This window comes from Enhydra lutris, unplaced genomic scaffold (assembly GCF_002288905.1).
Source record: "Enhydra lutris kenyoni isolate GAN:26980312 unplaced genomic scaffold, ASM228890v2 scaffoldscaffold3, whole genome shotgun sequence".
In the NCBI taxonomy this organism is placed as follows: domain Eukaryota; kingdom Metazoa; phylum Chordata; class Mammalia; order Carnivora; family Mustelidae; genus Enhydra; species Enhydra lutris.
Window position 1 is genome coordinate 51,856,949 of NW_019154087.1, and position 17,347 is coordinate 51,874,295.

A 17,347-nucleotide genomic window follows, 5' to 3' on the forward strand; every position below is an offset into this window, starting at 1 on the left:
TTTCCTACTTCTGAAAAATTAGCTTTCATTTTAATAATCTCCTTCAGTCTTTTGAATTGCAAAGAATTCAGTTGGCTACCTATTAAGGAATTATGGTAACATATCCATATATATGGGCCAACATTCCTTTTAATAAAAATTTAACAATTTTTCATGACTTATTTTTAGTGTTTCCCTTCTTATCTTATAAATACCTACAGAGGTGAAAATTTCATTTTCAAGTCTGATACACATTAAATGTACAAAAACTACCATATTACCTGAAAAATATTAGAACAATTATCTTTTTAAGAAGTCTATTCTCAAATTTTCTTTTCCAATATGTTGAAGAAATTTTAAATACATAAAACTGAACAGCTGTCATTCTTCAAGTTTCTTTTTCACTAAAATCTTCAACCTATTTCTGTCATGGACTTTTTCCTCTGAAGTGGTCGGAGGAAACTGGTCTTTAAAAGGGTTTATTAATGGGCAACTAAGCAGCTGAAATTGAATCTATTAAGGGAGGGTGAAGTAAGTATTGGTGGATAATACATAATATGCCTTAACTTGAAATAATGAAGTGTTGGATATTTAAAGTGGATAAAATACATTTTTCAATATTTAGTTATTTTAACATTTTATTATTTATTTATTTATTTATTTATTTTAGAAAAAGAGAGCCTGTGAACAGGGGGAGGGGCAGAGGGACAGTCAGAGGTAGAGAAGCAGACCCCTCTGCTGAACAGGGAGCCCAACACAGGGCTCAATCCCAGGACACCGAAATCTTGGTCCAAGCCAAAATCAAGAGTCAGACACTCAATTGACTGAGCCAACTAGAACATTTCAAATAGTTTATTGTGACTTTCAGGTAAAGATTCAAATAATATGCCATTGACTTCCCTGCTACTGACTTTGTTTCCATATGTTCATTACTTCATTTCTTAGTTGAATTTTTTATTTCCCTGACCAGATCTTAGAAAACTCTGTTATTCTAGCAATGACACAGTTCCATATAAGCTGCTAACATATCAGTTTGATTTTTTTTCAATAAAGAATGGGATTACCCCATTTAAAGTCTTTAGAGCTAAAGATTTTAATATGATGATAAACCATAAACTGGTTTTTCAAAAATAACTTTTTATTTTACAGTAGTTTAGAGTAACAGAAAAGTTGTAAAATTAATATCCATAGTTCCCATGTGCACTTCACTCAGTTTTCCCTGTTATTTACATATTCCATCATATGTGTTCCAACTGAGTGAACAATACTGATAAACAATATTATATTAACTAAAGTCCACATTTTATTCAGATATCCTAATATCCTAATTTTTACCTTATATCCTTTTTCTGTTTCAGAATCTCACCCAGGATACATTTAGTTGTCATGACTCCATAGGCTTCTCTAGACTGTGAGAATTTCTCAGACCACTGGCATTTCTGATAATCTCAAATTGTTATTTGGGAAGTATTAGCTAGATTTTTTGTAAAATGTCCTTCAATTTCAGTTTGCCTTATGTTTTTCTCATTGTTAGACTGGTGATTTTGCGGGGAAAGGAAGACCACAGGGGCAAATGCCATATCATGACATATCATTTCATCATATTTCATCATATCATATATCATACACATTACTTGCTGCTAGTAATGCTAAACTTGATGACCTTGATGATGTGGTGTTTTTCATTTTTTCATTGTAAAATTACTTTTTCCCTCTTTCCCATAGTGTACTATTGAAAGGAAGTCGCTAATGAGCAACCCACACCTAAGGATTGCTCTACTTCTTAAAGAGAAGAGTAACTACATAAATTATTTGGAAATCTTTTGTATGAAATATTTATTTGTCCTCCCTTATTTATGTATTCAGTCAATTATATACATGAGTATGGACTCATGGATATTTATTTTAAGGATTTGGTTATAATCTATTTCCATGTTATTCATTTTTTTGTTCGAACTCTTTCAGCTTTGACTACGGGTAGCTCTGTGAGGTGCCTACTATGCTCCTTTAATGTACCCTTTGTTTCATTAACACTTGCTTTCTGGCACTACTCAGGTTCATTTTATATATTCCTTGTCTTAGCTTTATAATGAGCCATTTCTCCAAGGATCCTTGGTTCCTTTTACTGGAGAATGTTATCAGAAACCAATATCCAGACACTGGTTGTGCTCCTTGCTACTGGTAAGAACTAATTTTGAGAGGAAAAAAAAGAAGTTGATGACTTAGAATCTTATAGGTAAGTTAAATCAGTTATCCCAGATGAAACCATTGACCCATGTTCGGAAAGGGTAATTCAGTGGTTAGTTTCCCTGCCACTACCTATATATGTGACCACAAATGTGCCAATATAACTTTTGAACCTCAATTTATTTCCTGTAAGAATAATGTGCAAAATTAGTGCACAGGGACTCTCCAGGGAGATAAAAATATGATTTGGAAATTTTATGCTCTATAGTGTATTTTTTAATATTAGGTAAACACTTCCAAGATGGCTGATATCAAACTACCAATTAAAAGGCTTATAAATATGTCTGAAAATTTAATTATTTGTTGTCTTGAGCTGGTTTGAGCAAGCTGTACTCACATCACAGGGAAGTCACATACACGCAAACCCTCAGAAATACAGATACATTTACACAAATCATACACTTATATACACACATAAGCATCTTTTAAAAAAACTATTACAATTGTAGTTTCAGTCTTTAACAACAAATTAAAAGTAAATATGTCAATGAAGGATGAGGGAAGGGGGATGTGCCACCACACGCCTCAATCCTAACATGAGTCTAAATTGAAGTTTCCTGACGCAGGTCCCCGCTGACAGCACAAACAGATGCTATGAGAAGCTATGGGGTTCCCTGTGGCATGGGGGAGAGACAGGTGGCTGGGCTTTTGGTCATCCAGTAACTTGCCAGATTTTCTCTTGGATGACTATCTGGTTCCTCATTCCTCTGAAGGCTACGATTTCCCAGGTGATGAATTCATGACTTCAGGCATAAATTCAGGGCTTCGGGGTTGCCGCCTCTGTCTCAGGCACTGCCTCCAGAAAATCCTGGTTGAGCTTCTTTAATACCTGAATATATTAATGAAATAACTGAATACCTGTTGTCTTCTAAATTCCAAAAACACAGGGCTGCTAGAGTTCCATGGGACATTATTGGCTGGTTCCTTTTGTCCATTGTAATGGACAATGTGGATATGACTAGCTTCATATGCTCACCAACCAGGTCAGGGACTGTTGGCTTCTAGACTTTTTTGATGAGGCTCCACCACAGCCTTGATTTCCATTATCTGGGTGCAGCACCTCCTCATGTCTTTCCCCAGGTGCAGTGGATGTATAGATGTACATACACACACACACAGTGTTTGTGTATATATATATACACACACAGAGACACACATACTGTATACATATACATACACAGTATGTATGTATATGAATATATACATATTCATTCATACCAAGTTAATAAAGGGAGATATAAAAATTTATTATTTATTTTTTGTGTACTTTTTAACAAAATTCTTTTTTCTCCTTAATTTAAATTTCCCAATTAGTGGGGAAAATGAACCCTCATGCACTGTCATAAACCCAGTGAATAAACTGGTATAAGGATATTTGGAAGGATATTTGGCAAAATCAGTCAAGAGTCTCACAATTCCTTTCATATTTTTAAGTTAGCAATTCCATTCCTTGGAAGTTATCCTAAATTAACAATCAATAAGATAATATAAATGAAAAGAGCATAGGCACAGAAATTAGACATTGTAGGCTTAAATCTCAACTTTGAATCTCAGTTTCTTCCTCTACAAAATAGATATGCTGATAATAGTACTGTTTCATAGATTTGTTAGTATCACATAGTACTCAGAAATATTAATGTTTAATTGAAGTATGATTATATTATTTATAGTAACATTTCTGAAAACCAAATAATTGATTAAATGTGATAAAATTCTATGCAACCAGTAAAAGTTGTTTTGGATGTGACATTCATTCTGTTCTCATACTTCTCTTTATTTTCAAAATTTTCTGTGAACAATTTCTTTACTGTCATATTATTTTGGAAGCATATATTTACAGACAAATAGTGCCATTACTTGTAAATATAATAAATTTGTCCACATACTATGCCTTCCAGTTCTTGATTCACTATTTTAATGGCCATATGGAAAGAAAGAGATTCAAGTGTAAAGTGAGTACACACTTTCCAATGTTACTTTATATAATATTTTTTGGTCATTTTTTCCCCCTCTTATTTCCTTTAACTTTGTTCTGTATGGCATTTTTTGATTCAATGTTTCATTGTCCCTAATGGTAAACATTTTTCCTCTGGTCTTTCTACCTCCAGCAATGTTGGATTCTTAACCTTTATTTTCAATATTAGCTTGACCTTTAAGATGCCCAGTAACACCCAGATGCGTGGAGTAGTTATAAGAGAGACTTCCTCACAGGAAATGCTCTCATACCATCCCAAGTATAAAGGGCTTTCAGCCTTATTTCCCAAGTGTGCAACAAAGGGTAGATGCCATGTCTGCTTTTCACTTATTGTAAATACGAAGGGTACTCTATATTTTCTTCTGTGGTCTCAAGTCCACTTCAACTTTTGTGCTTTCACCACAGGAATTTTGACATGTAAGATGGCTTATAAAACAAGTCGTGTCAGATCTATTTGTCATGTCACCTAGCTCTTTTGTAGATGCGGATTTAAAACCAAGTATATTTTTGGTTTTATAATTCATATAATCAGAATTGCTTGGACTGTCAATTCTCCTTGTCCTTTGTTTGTTTGTTTTCTATTTTGGTCATACACCTTCAATTTTTCCTACTCAAGATCTAAAAGACAGTAAAAATTCAGAAATATAATTAGTGACAAGATTGCTTCATGTGAGTTTTTCAACTGCTTTATTTATGCTACTGTAACTTCACATTGGCACAGGTATTATATGATCAAAACGTTTTAGCAGCTAAGATTTTTGTCCAGTTGGAGGATACAAAGATTCTGACTTTTTTTTTTTAATAAAGTTAATGTTAATCATTAACTTCAGGTTTGGAATATTATAGAGAGCACCACTGAAGAGTGAGACACAAGGAAGTTTGCAGGTATCCTGAATAGACAGAACATGTCATGTTTAATGTTTTATCTTGCATCCTGTGATGAATTTGTCAAGACTTCTTCAATGTCTCATTTACAAATATTTTTTCATTGCATTACAAGAATTTAACAGTTAGAACTATTTTTTCAAATGACAGTGGGTGTCCCGTGTTTTATTTGGTATACCCAGCAACCCTAGATATGGACCTTTTTATTATGAAAATGCATTAAATATCATTTTAAATTATAATTTGACTTAAAGGATCTCTTTTATAATTTCTAATTCCTTTAGTGAGCAGTATAGGCAATCATAGTAATATTTTTCTTGGGAAGTATAACAGTAAAACTTAGACAAGGAAAGAACATTTTGGCTTTTGCACTTATTTGATTCGTTGATTAATCTACTAATTAGCTTCCTAGCTGATATTGATACATTCCTAATATTGAGATTCCTGATATTGTCAGTTCTTTAAAATGTAATGTAGGAAAGGGGATATTCATGAGTCATTAATACTGACAAGGGTTTAAGTTGTCGACTCTGGTCCACCTCCCTTTATATCCTAGAGAATAATGATCCCCAGTTCTTTAGTGTCCATGCCATATATAGTTCTTTCCAATAAGAAACTTACCTGTATATTATTTTTTCCCCAAACTTTCTGCTCTTATTTACTTTTTTCTTGCTGTAACACTTCAGAGAGTGCTATGGGCTGAATTGTATTGCCCCAGAATTTTATATGTTGAAGACCTAACCCCTAATGTTTAGAGACATGACCTTTAGGAGGTAATTAGGTTGAGATGAACTCATGAATGTGAAGCTTTTATGATGAGATTAATGCCCTTTTAAAGATAAACACTGGAGAGCTTGTTTCCTCTCTCCACCTGCACACACTGAAAAAAGTCCATGTCCCTGCCTGCAATGTAAGGAGAGTCCTCACCAGGCACCACCTTATTGACACCTTGATCTTGGATTTCTAATCTCCAGAACTGTGAATAATAAAGTCCTGTTGTTAAAGACACACAGTCTACAGTATTTTGTTATTCTGAGCTGCCTAATGCAGGAAAGTAGCTTGGTTACAAAGGACTCATCTAATTAACTCTGACACTCCAGTCACACCTCAAACTGCTGACAGGATCTAAACCACTACCACAGAAACACAGCTTGGCTTTCTCACCATGTTACCAAAATTTGATAACAGAATTCAGACTCATATGTCAGTATTCATGGAAAAAAACAAAAACAAAAACACAAAACTCTATGTGGTATGTTATTATTTAATTAAAATACAATTTGATTAAAATTTTTATTTTATTTTATTTTATTTTATTTTATTTTATTTTATTTTTAAGAGGGAGAGATGTGAGGGAGGGGCAGAGGCAGAGAGAGAGAATCTTAAGTAGGCTCCATGCTCAGTGTAGAACCTGACACAGGGCTTGATCTCACAGCCCGAAGATCATGATTTGAGCTGAAATCAGGAGTCAGATACTTAACCCACTGAGACACCTAGGTGCCCCTGATTAACACTTTAGAACTATGTTTAATTTAGTGGCCATTCTGTACATCCAATAGTAATCCTAAAAGAAGAAATTTTTCTTTATCTTTCTTTTTTTTTTTTTTTAATTCAGAAAACAGAATCACAGCAACATTTCTTTGAGTCTTGCAAAGGCTCAACTTTTATAGAATGAAAATTCACATATTGAGATTTTGTCATGCAAATATCATTCCAAAGCAAATAGTGGACTACAAATACCATTGATACATAATTACATTGGCTAAGCTGCAATAATTTTGACATAAGAAGCTTGATGCTTTTCATGTTCAAGCTACATGAGCTCCTGAATTGTGGAAATCCCTAGGATAACAATCTTGAAATTAATTAAAATCTGGTTATAAGAAGAGTATCTCTACCTCAGTGAGAGCACAATGTTAAGCTAACTTAATTTTCCATTTATTGCTCATAATTTGTGCATTAGGGAAGTTGTTTAACATTTCTGAGCCTCTGTATGAAGTAGTTTATAATTTCACAAACACAGTTCATTGCACAAACATACTACCACACATTCAGATATATTTTCCACAAATTAATAATCAAGAATTTTTATGCCTAATTAACCAAAAACCAGTATGTCCTTTTCAGATTCTTCAACCCTCCACCCTTAAATTACCACTGATGTCCAAGGAATAGATGCAAAATTGTTCAGCTTACCTAATTATTATTGATTAAGCTTTGGTAGTTTGTGTCTTTCAAGGAATTTGTCCATTTCATGTGAGTTGTAAAATGTATGTTTTTGAAATAGTTTATAACATCCCCTTATTATTCTTTGAATGCCTATAGGGTATTGGTATATTTGTTTTCTCTGATATTTTTGGTTATTTTGGCTAGAGACTTATCTGTATATATCTTTTAAGAAATAACATTTTTATTCATTAATTGCAGGTGTAGTTTTATGATTTGTTTTCAATTTCATTGATTTACAGTCTTTTACTACTTTTTTCCTTCTACTTGCTTTTGATTTATTTTGCTCTCCTTCTTACTACCCACATCCTGCCCAGTGTCTTAAGGTATAAATTTAGATTATTGATTTGAATTTTATTCTTTTTATCTTCTAATTATCTTCTAGTTACCTCCTTAATAGTATTTTAGAAACTTTGGCATGTTGTATTTTCATTCAGATAAAACTATTTCCAAAATTTCCTTTTGATTTCTTCTTTAATCTGTGGATTATTTAGAAGTGTGTTGCTTGCTTTCCAAAATGAGATGTGTTTTGAAATATATATTTTTTTATCTTTTTAAGAGTTTATTTATTTATCTGTCACAAGCAGGGGGAATGGCAGGCAGAAGAAGCTCCTCACTGAGCAAGGAGCCTGACATGGAGCTTGACCCCAGCACCTGGAGATAGTGATCTGATCCGAAGGCAGCCACTTAGCTGTCTGAGCCACCCAGGTGTCCCTGAGTTATATTTCTGTTAATGCTTTCTAATTTAATTTCTTTGTATCATACTTTATAAGATTTCAATCTCTTCAAATTTATTGATAATTTCTCTTTCTTTCTTTTTTTTCTTTTTCCAAAGTAGTGGTTTATTAAAGCATAGGGACAGGATCTGTGGGCAGAAAAAGCTGCTTATTGAGAATTTCTTATGGCCTAGAATATCATCCATCTTGGTGAATATTTAATGTGTACTCGGAAACAATGTGTATTATGTTATTTTTTCGGTGTAGTGCTCTCTGCATATCAATTAATTCAAACTGATAGTGTTGTTCAGATCTTTTACATTTTAGTGTTCTTGTTCATCTTGTACTGAAATAAGAATGTCAAAATATCCTAATATAATCAATGATTTTTAAAAATTTCTTTCAGTTTTATCAGTTTTTCTTTTTTAAGATTGTATTTATTTATTTGACAGAGAGAGAGAGAGAGAGAGATCACAAGTAGGTAGAACAGCAGGCAGAGAGAGAAGAAGAAGTAGTCTCCCGGCCGAACAGATGTGGGGCTCAATCCCAGGACCTGGGATCATGACCCATGCCAAAGGCAGAGGCTTAACCCACTGAGCCACCCAGGTGCCCCTCAGTTTTATCAGTTTTAATTTATTATTTTGAAGATCTGTTATTGTGAAGTCCTTTTGATGAGTTGGTCTTGTGTTATTGTAGAATGTCTTTCCCCTCTTTAACCCTGGGAATATTCCTTATTCTGCAATCTACTTTGTCTGATATTAATATGCTCATCTCATCTTTTTTCTATTTTCTGTTTCTTTGATGTATATTTTTCCATAATTTTTACTTTTATTGTATTTTTAACCTTGTTTTGTATTTAAAATATTTTATTGTAGATTTTGGGGAGGTCTTATGTACTTGTATTTTTTATTTGTTTGTGAATCTAAGTCTTTCCCTTTTAATGGGAGAGTTTGTAGCATTTATATTTAATGTGATTATCAGGGCAATTTTATTTATTTATGTATTTATTTGTTTGTTTATTTTTATGCTGTTATTAGTCACCATATAGTATGTAATTAGTTTTTGATGTAGTATTCCATAATTCATTGTTTGTGTATAACAACCAGAGCTCCATGCAATCCATGCCCTCCTTAATACCCATTAACCAGTCCTCTTGGATTTGTTTTCTGTTTGTCTCATAAGTCTTTTCTTTTTTTACTTTTTATATTTCCTTTATTTTTGTCTAATTTTGGTTTATTTTTATTACTTCATTTTATCTTCACTACCTATGTGTTAGATATATATTTTATTTATTTATTTATTTATTTATTTATTTATTTAGGAATGTCTACACCTAACATAGGTCTCAGGTTCACAACTCAAAGATCAAGAGTCTGATGCTCTCCTAACTGAGCCAGCCAAGAACCCCTAACATTTTAAAATGTATTATGTCTTACCTTACAGAAGTTTAATGTGTAATCTAGCTTCAGAAAATATAAAACTTTAAGTCAAAAGTCATAATATTTTCTATTTCTCAACCTTTGTGCTTTTATTGTTTACAACTTCTAAATATTTTAGAGACCAATTCATTGTTACTATGTTTGATTTAGACAAATTTCTTTTAAAAAATATTACATTTGAGAAAAAAAAAAAAGAGTTCTGTATGTTTATTTAGGTACATACACTTTATGTTACTCTCTATTCATCTTTTTAGGTCCAATAATATATCTGTCAATAATTTTCTGCTGTTTGAATATGTTAACATTCTTTATCATCGTCTATAGTGCAGATCAGATGATAATGTGTCATCTCCATTTTTATTTCTGAAAAAGTAATATTATCTTTTTAAAAAGATTTTGATGAGGTTTAAAATGACTGGTTCTTAAATTATTTTGTTTTCTTTCAGACTGCAGTTGTCTTATTAACTTGCATAATATTGCATGAGAAATATGTGGGTTTTTTTTAACTGCTTCTACTCTTACATAATCTCCCTCTCTTTGCTTTTAAGATGACTTTGGTAAGATTTTCTCTTCAATAATTTGGTCATGATTTCCTATAGTATGTGTTTATGTTTTTCCTGCTGAAGGTTGATTGAAATTCTTGGATTCATGTGTTTATAGGTTTTATTAATATAAAAATCATCTTGGCCACTGGTACTTCAAATATTTTTTTCTACTATATTCTCCCCTCCTTCTATTTTGAAACTCCAGTTATCTGTATGTTATATTTCTTAATAATATATTACAGGTTATTGATGATCTGTTGATTTTTTTCCACTCTCTTTTATCTCTATGCTTATTTTGGATTTATTATTATTATTATTATTATTAATGTTTCTTTTGCAGTGCTAAATAAGCTATTATTACCATCTAGTGTACTTATTTTCCATTTCCAATCGTGTGTTTTTATTTCTAGAATTTAGATTTCTGTTTTTTGTCTTCCATTTTTTTTGACATACTCATATTTTCCTATTCCTTTTTGAATATATTTATAATAGCTCTTTCAACTTTTTTCTATTGTAGTTTAACCATCTCTGTCATTTTGTGTCTATTTTTATTGATTGGTTATCTCATTTTGGATCATATTTTGCCATTATTTTTGAATGCCTATAATTTTTGATGAAGGACAAACATTATGGATTTTATACTGTTGTGTCCTATGCTTTGAAAGAATGTTAAAATTTGTTTTGGTATAAACTGCAGTCACTTGGGATCAGTTTAATTCTTTTGAAACTTGTTTTTAAGCTTTGTTAGTTCCAGAAATTTTTGGTTGAATTCTCTCCAGTGGTTCCCCCCTGCCCCCCAGTAAGAATAAATTATTATTCTGTCCAAACCCTGTGGGGACCTCTTGGAAGTTTGCCAGTGATTTTTTTCTGTATGGTTTATGCCTCTTTGTTTCTCCACCCTTAAAATTCTAGCCATTTTCTCCTCATTGAATTCTGAGTTTTGACTTATCAACTCAATGAGACTATTGGGACTCCAATTATGTTCTGAAATTGCACTCAGTAAGTCATTTGTAGGGTTGCCTACTGTCCTAGGTCTGAACACCATGTCCCATATATTTTATTTGGCTTTGAGTTATTTAAAGCAGCAGAGTATATCTGATATATACTTGTTCTATGACGGCCAGAAATTACCTGTAGGTATTTGATAATGAATTTGATAATGAATTCATTTTTTTGGCTAGATTTTGGACTATTTGCACATTTCTCTTTCTTCTGTATCTTTTGTGAGAAGTTTTATTTTTTAAGGTTGCCATACTTGTTGAAATAAGCATTTTTGTTATATTGTTTTAATCTTTAACATCTGAAGAGTATATAACAAAAACTCCTCTATTTCCTGTTATTTTTTCATTCTTCTTCTTTTTCCAAAATCTTGATTTATCAGCTTAATTAACCTTTGTAAAAGCAAAATTTCAGCATTACTCTTCTCTATTGTTTGATTTGCAGTTCATTGTTTTTGCTGATATCTTTTATTTCCTTGTCCTACTAATTTTGTGTTTACTTTCTTCTCCCTTATCTAGCTTTTTTTTTAAAGATTTTATTTATTTATTTGACAGTAGAGATCACAGGTAGGCAGAGAGGCAGGCAGGGAGAGAGGAAGGGAAGCAGGCTCCCTGCTGAGCAGAAAGCCTGATGTGGGACTTGATCTCAGGACCCTGGGATCACGACCTGAGTGAAGGCAGAGGTTTTAACCCACTGAGCCACCTAAGCGCCCCTCCCTTATCTAGCTTTTTAAAGTTGAAAATGTATCTCATTGATTTTAGACATTTTCAAAATTTTCTAATAGAAGCATTTAAATTTATTTCTAAGCATCACCTTCAAGTATTGCACACATTTTGATATCTTAATATGTTATGTTACCTCACAATGTCAGTTCTCTGATGGCTTCAAGGATATTATGGATCTTTAGTTTTCATGTCTTTATTCCTTGTTTGGGTAAGAGGGATACATTTCAAGATTTTTATATTTTTAGATAGAAGTAGGACACTCTGGGGGCGCCTGGGTGTCTCAGTGGGTTAAAGCCTCACCTTTAGTTCAGGTCATGATCCCAGAACCTTGGGATTGAGCCCTGCATCAGGCTCTCTGCTCAGCAGGGGGCCTGCTTCCTCCTCTCTCTCTGCCTGCCTCTCTGCCTACTTGTGATTGTCAAATAAATAAATAAAATCTTTAAAAAAAAAGTAGGAGACTCTGTGTTATTTCTATTTTAAATTAATTGAAACTTGAATAATGACTGAATATTTTCATTTTGAATGGTGAATGTCCTATGTAGCCTAGAAAGAATAGGCTTTCTATAATTGTTGAGTGCAGCATTCCTTAAATATCAGGTTAGTCAGTATAGTTGACTAACCACCCCCCCTTCTTCTAGTTTAGAGTGCCAGGAAAAAGTGCAAATAAAATCTCCAATGATGTTTGCGGAATCTCTTTTACTCTTTAATTTTATGTTTTTTTTTTTTCTTGTAGTTCGATGCTCTGCTACTAGATACATACACAATGAAACTTGTTAAGTTTTCATAATGAGCTGACCTTTTATTTTTATAAAATGTCTCTCACCTCAAATAACTTTCCTGTTTAAAATATAGCTGTCCTATTACTAATACAATCAGTGCAGCTATCAGGAATGTACTATTTGCCGGGTAAAAACACTCTATCCATGTATTTTCATCCCAGATATATTTTTATATATAAAATGAATTTCTAGGCAACAAATAGTTGGGTCTTGCTGTTTTATTAGCAATAATTAATCTTTTACATTAATAATAATAAATATTTTAATTATTTAAAATTTGCTTTTTTATTTATTGGTTTTTTTAATATGCTTCTGTATGCTGCAATTTTTAAAATTTTGTGTAGTGGTTATCATATACATTCTTAACATTTTACAATATAATTAAAATTACTATTTTTACCACCTCAATCAAAAATAACAAATTTTCAATAAGAGGTCAATCCACTCAGTTCCCTCATGCAATGCCATCTGTATTATATCTTTATATGTTTTAATCTCCAAAATATAATACCATGATTGGATTTCTTGAATTTTTGAATTTATGCCTTTCACTAAATGTTAGAAATTTTTAGTTGTTATTTTTTTTTCAAATAATTTCCTTCAATTCCTCTCTTCTTCTTTCTGAGACTCCAGTTACACATTTGTAAAGTCTTTTTATATTTTTTCTGATACCTCCGAGTCTCTGTTTATGTTTTGTTTGTTTTTATTTCTATATCTTAGTATATTAGTTTGGATAATTTTTTTTTTTTTTTAGAGAGAATGAGTGAGAGAGAGCATGAGAGAGGAGAAGGTCAGAGGGAGAAGCAGACTCCCCAAGGAGCTGGGAGCCCGATGCGGGACTCGATCCCGAAGTCCGGGATCATGACCTGAGCCGAGGGCAGTCGCTCAACCAACTGAGCCACCCAGGCGCCCTGGATAATTTTTTTAAGTGTATGTTCAAACTTACTAGTTTATTCTTCCTTCATCTCCAATAGGTTATAAGACCTAATCAATGCATTTTTTTGTTATGAACATTTCATTTTTCAACTCAGTTCTAAGCTTACAATTATAATTTTCCATTTGGTTTCCCTGGGTTTCTAGTCTTTTCATTTCTATGACTACATTTTCCTTTATGTACTTCAGCAAGTTTTAATAGATGACTTATCATTATCATTATTGTCTGTTAATTCCAAAATCTGAGTCATCATGAAGTTACTTTTTGTTTAAGTTTTGATACCCTTATGACTGCCTTTGTTCAGTCCCTACCACTGTTAGATATTTTGTATATATTCTTTTAATGTTGTAGATCCTGTGTTCAGTCAGTGTTCATTCAGAGAAACAGAATCAGTAGGAGATATTCAGAGATTTAGTACAAAGTATTGGTTTGTGTGTTTGTGGGAGCTGTCTAATCAAGTCAAAGTTGGTTGAGTAGGCTTTTTAGAATGCAAGTTTATGAGGAGAAGGGAACTCACAGGCATTGACCAAAGTTGCAGTTCATAGGTACAATATCTTTTTTTTTTTTTTTGAGGAAACCTCAATTTACTTTTAAACACTTTCAGTTGATTGAATCAGGCTCACCCAGATTACCCAGATTATAACCCCCATTGATAATATATAGGAGTTTTGATTACATACACTCAAAACAAAACCTAGATTAAAGCAACACCTAGATTTGAGTTTGATTTTTTATTTAATAACTGGGGACCTTACACTAATCAAATTGATGTATCAAAAAATTCATCATATTTTTCTTGTTTTTCTCCAGGATTTTGGTTTTTACATTTGGTTCAGGGGAGGGTAGGTGTCAATATAATATAATAGAAGGAACTTAGTAATTTTTTGAAACATAATTCTTTTTTAATTGTATTTTTCTGTCTTTGATATTTTAGCTTTTTTATTCTTATTTTATTTTCAGTAGAGCCTTGCTCCTATTGTGCTCTTTCCAATTTCACTTCATTTTCTGAATATTTTATTTTTTATTTCCTGTTTGTTCTAACTTGTATTTTATCTACTTTATTTATTTTTTAATCTACTTATTTAAAATTTTTCTTTCGTTTCATCTTTCCAAACTTTAATGTTTTATGATTTCTATTTTATGTTTTATTTATATATTTTTATCTTTCTGAACTTTTATGTTGTTGATTCATAATTCCATTTTATTAATTTCATTCTTTTTAACTCATTGGAAAATAACTGTAAAATTTATATACCTCATTTGGTAACACTCTCTTATCAGGTGGTTTGTCTGCCTGTTTTTTCTCTTCATATTTACTTTTTTTATCGTGGTATTTTAAAAACTGAAGCTCTACTGCACGGAATGGATTATTTGTAATCCCTGGTTTATGACCCATTCTTTTACTTAGTTTTTGCATGTGTCAGCTCTACTTGGTTAATTAAATAATTATTTAAGTTTTAATAATGAAATGGACACTCAAAAACCATATCCAAAACAAGAATTAGAATATTAATAGTAGGGGAGCCTGGGTGGCTCAGTTGTTTGAGCAACTGCCTTCGGCTCAGGTCATGATCCTGGACTTCCAGGATCAAGTCCCGCATCGGGCTCCCAGCTCCTTGGCGAGCTTCTCCCTCTGACCTTCTTCTCTCTCATGCTCTCTCTCACTCATTCTCTCTCAAATAAATGAATAAAATCTTAAAAAAAAGAATATTAATAGTAAATATACCTTAATACCTCCAACCCATCCTCTACTTCCCCCAAACTTTTAGACCAGGAGCTCGGATGCCACAGCCTAGAGGCTGGTGGTTCACTTTTGTAAATAGTTTTGTTTATGTATTGTCTGTTGCGTCATTCAATTTGAGTAATTGTAATAGAGACCACTTTACCCACGAATTAAATTAGTTAAATGTGGCTTTTTTTTAGGAAAAGTCTGTTGACCACTGCATTGAATATGTATTTTATATGGCTTTATTGATATTTTTTAATTATTCTTAATTACGTATATGCATTTTAGTTCTTTTTCACTTCATAAAATGAATAATGTGTATGTCTTCTGAGTATATTTTTAACTTATAATTGCATTACAAAGGTCCATCCATATTAATATGAATCATTTTAATTCACTCATCATTACTGATGTATAATATTTTATTGTATGAATAGTTTACAATTTCTTCATTCACTCTTTAGAAGTAATAAGAGTTATTTCTGGCTTTTGGTGAGAGAAAAGTTATATACTTTAAGAGACTTGTCCAATGTAACATGACTATTAGCTGATTCAACTGGACTAGGTCTCAATGAGACTTTTCCCCCTTATTCATTAGAAATATACTATATTGTTTTCATTATTATCTATGAAAACGTCAAAGAAATAATTTGCTACAGTTTCAATGCTAATGTCTAATAATCTATAAACTCAAAAATATCAAAACAACTGATTTCTATCAATACCTTTACAAATATAAACATTTTCTTGGAGAACTTTATAAAAAAATTTCTTCCTTTTCTTTTTTTTTAAATATTTCATTTATTTATTTTAGAGAAAGAGAGAGAATGAGTGAGGAGGAGCAGAGGAAGAGGGACAAATAGACTCCTTGCTAAGCACAGAGCCTGTCAGAGGGCTCCATCTCATGACCCTGAGATCACAAACTGAGCCAAAATCAAGAGTTGGGCATTTAACTGACTGAGCCACCCAGGCATCCCTCTTATTCTTCCAAATCTGATTTTAGTAAATTTTAGTATGAAGTTCATACTTCAGTTCTGAAAAATAAATGCCAGTTTATCATAAATATAACTCAAATGCATATCTTTTTTTTAGGATTTTATTTATTTATTTGACAGAGAGAGATCACAAGTAGGCAGAGAGGCAGGCAGAGAGAGAGGAGGAAGCAGGCTCCCTGCTGAGCAGAGAGCCCAATGCGGGACTCAATCCCAGGACCCTGGGATCATGACCTGGGCTGAAGGCAGGGGCCTAACACACTGAGCCACCCAGATGCCCCTCAAATACATATCTTAAAACTCTTATGATAAGTTTCTTTATCAATAGTTTTAATTTACTATAATCACAACTTCTTTTGCATTTGCTTTGTAAATTTTGTAGTACTTTAATTGAGATTTACATATTTATTGAAGAAATTCATATTTCATCATTCCTCTGGGGATAGCAGGATTCAAAATATGACATTTGTTTGGGAAATATAAGTTTTTAGGATGCAAATGAAATTGTTATAAGGTACAGATTTAGAAGTCTGCTTTGGTCACTAGAAAACACCAGTTATTTGGACACAATTCAGAAATCTGTTTGGTACAATTTTCTCATGATTAGTAATTTACATAAACTATTGCAAAATACATAAAAATCATGTTTCTGTGCAAACAAGATATTATGTTATAATATGTCTGAATAAGTTATGAGCACATGCAATTTCCATTGTATGTTTTATATTAATATAAAAGTTAACTACTCATAAAACATAATAAAATGTGATGTTTTTCTTACTGAGCTTCAGTGATGATAATTTGTATTTTAACTTAATGACCAGAAATAATTTAGTAAAGCTAGTTCAATCCTAGGAACATTATGGATTATGTTATTTTGTTGGATTTTCATGATAAAAATCCTAAGATTCATGAGAGCTATTTTTCATCTTTGTAAAACAACTAATATTTTGAAGCAATAGATTTTTCTTTTTTTTTTTTTTTAATTTTATTTTTTATAAACATATATTTTTATCCCCAGGGGTACAGGTCTGTGAATCGCCAGGTTTACACACTTCACAGAACTTATCATAGCACGTACCCTCCCCAATATCCATAATCCCAGCCCCCCCAACCCCCCTCCCCCTATCAACCCTCAGTTTGTTTTGTGAGATTGAGTCACTTATGGTTTGTCTCCCTC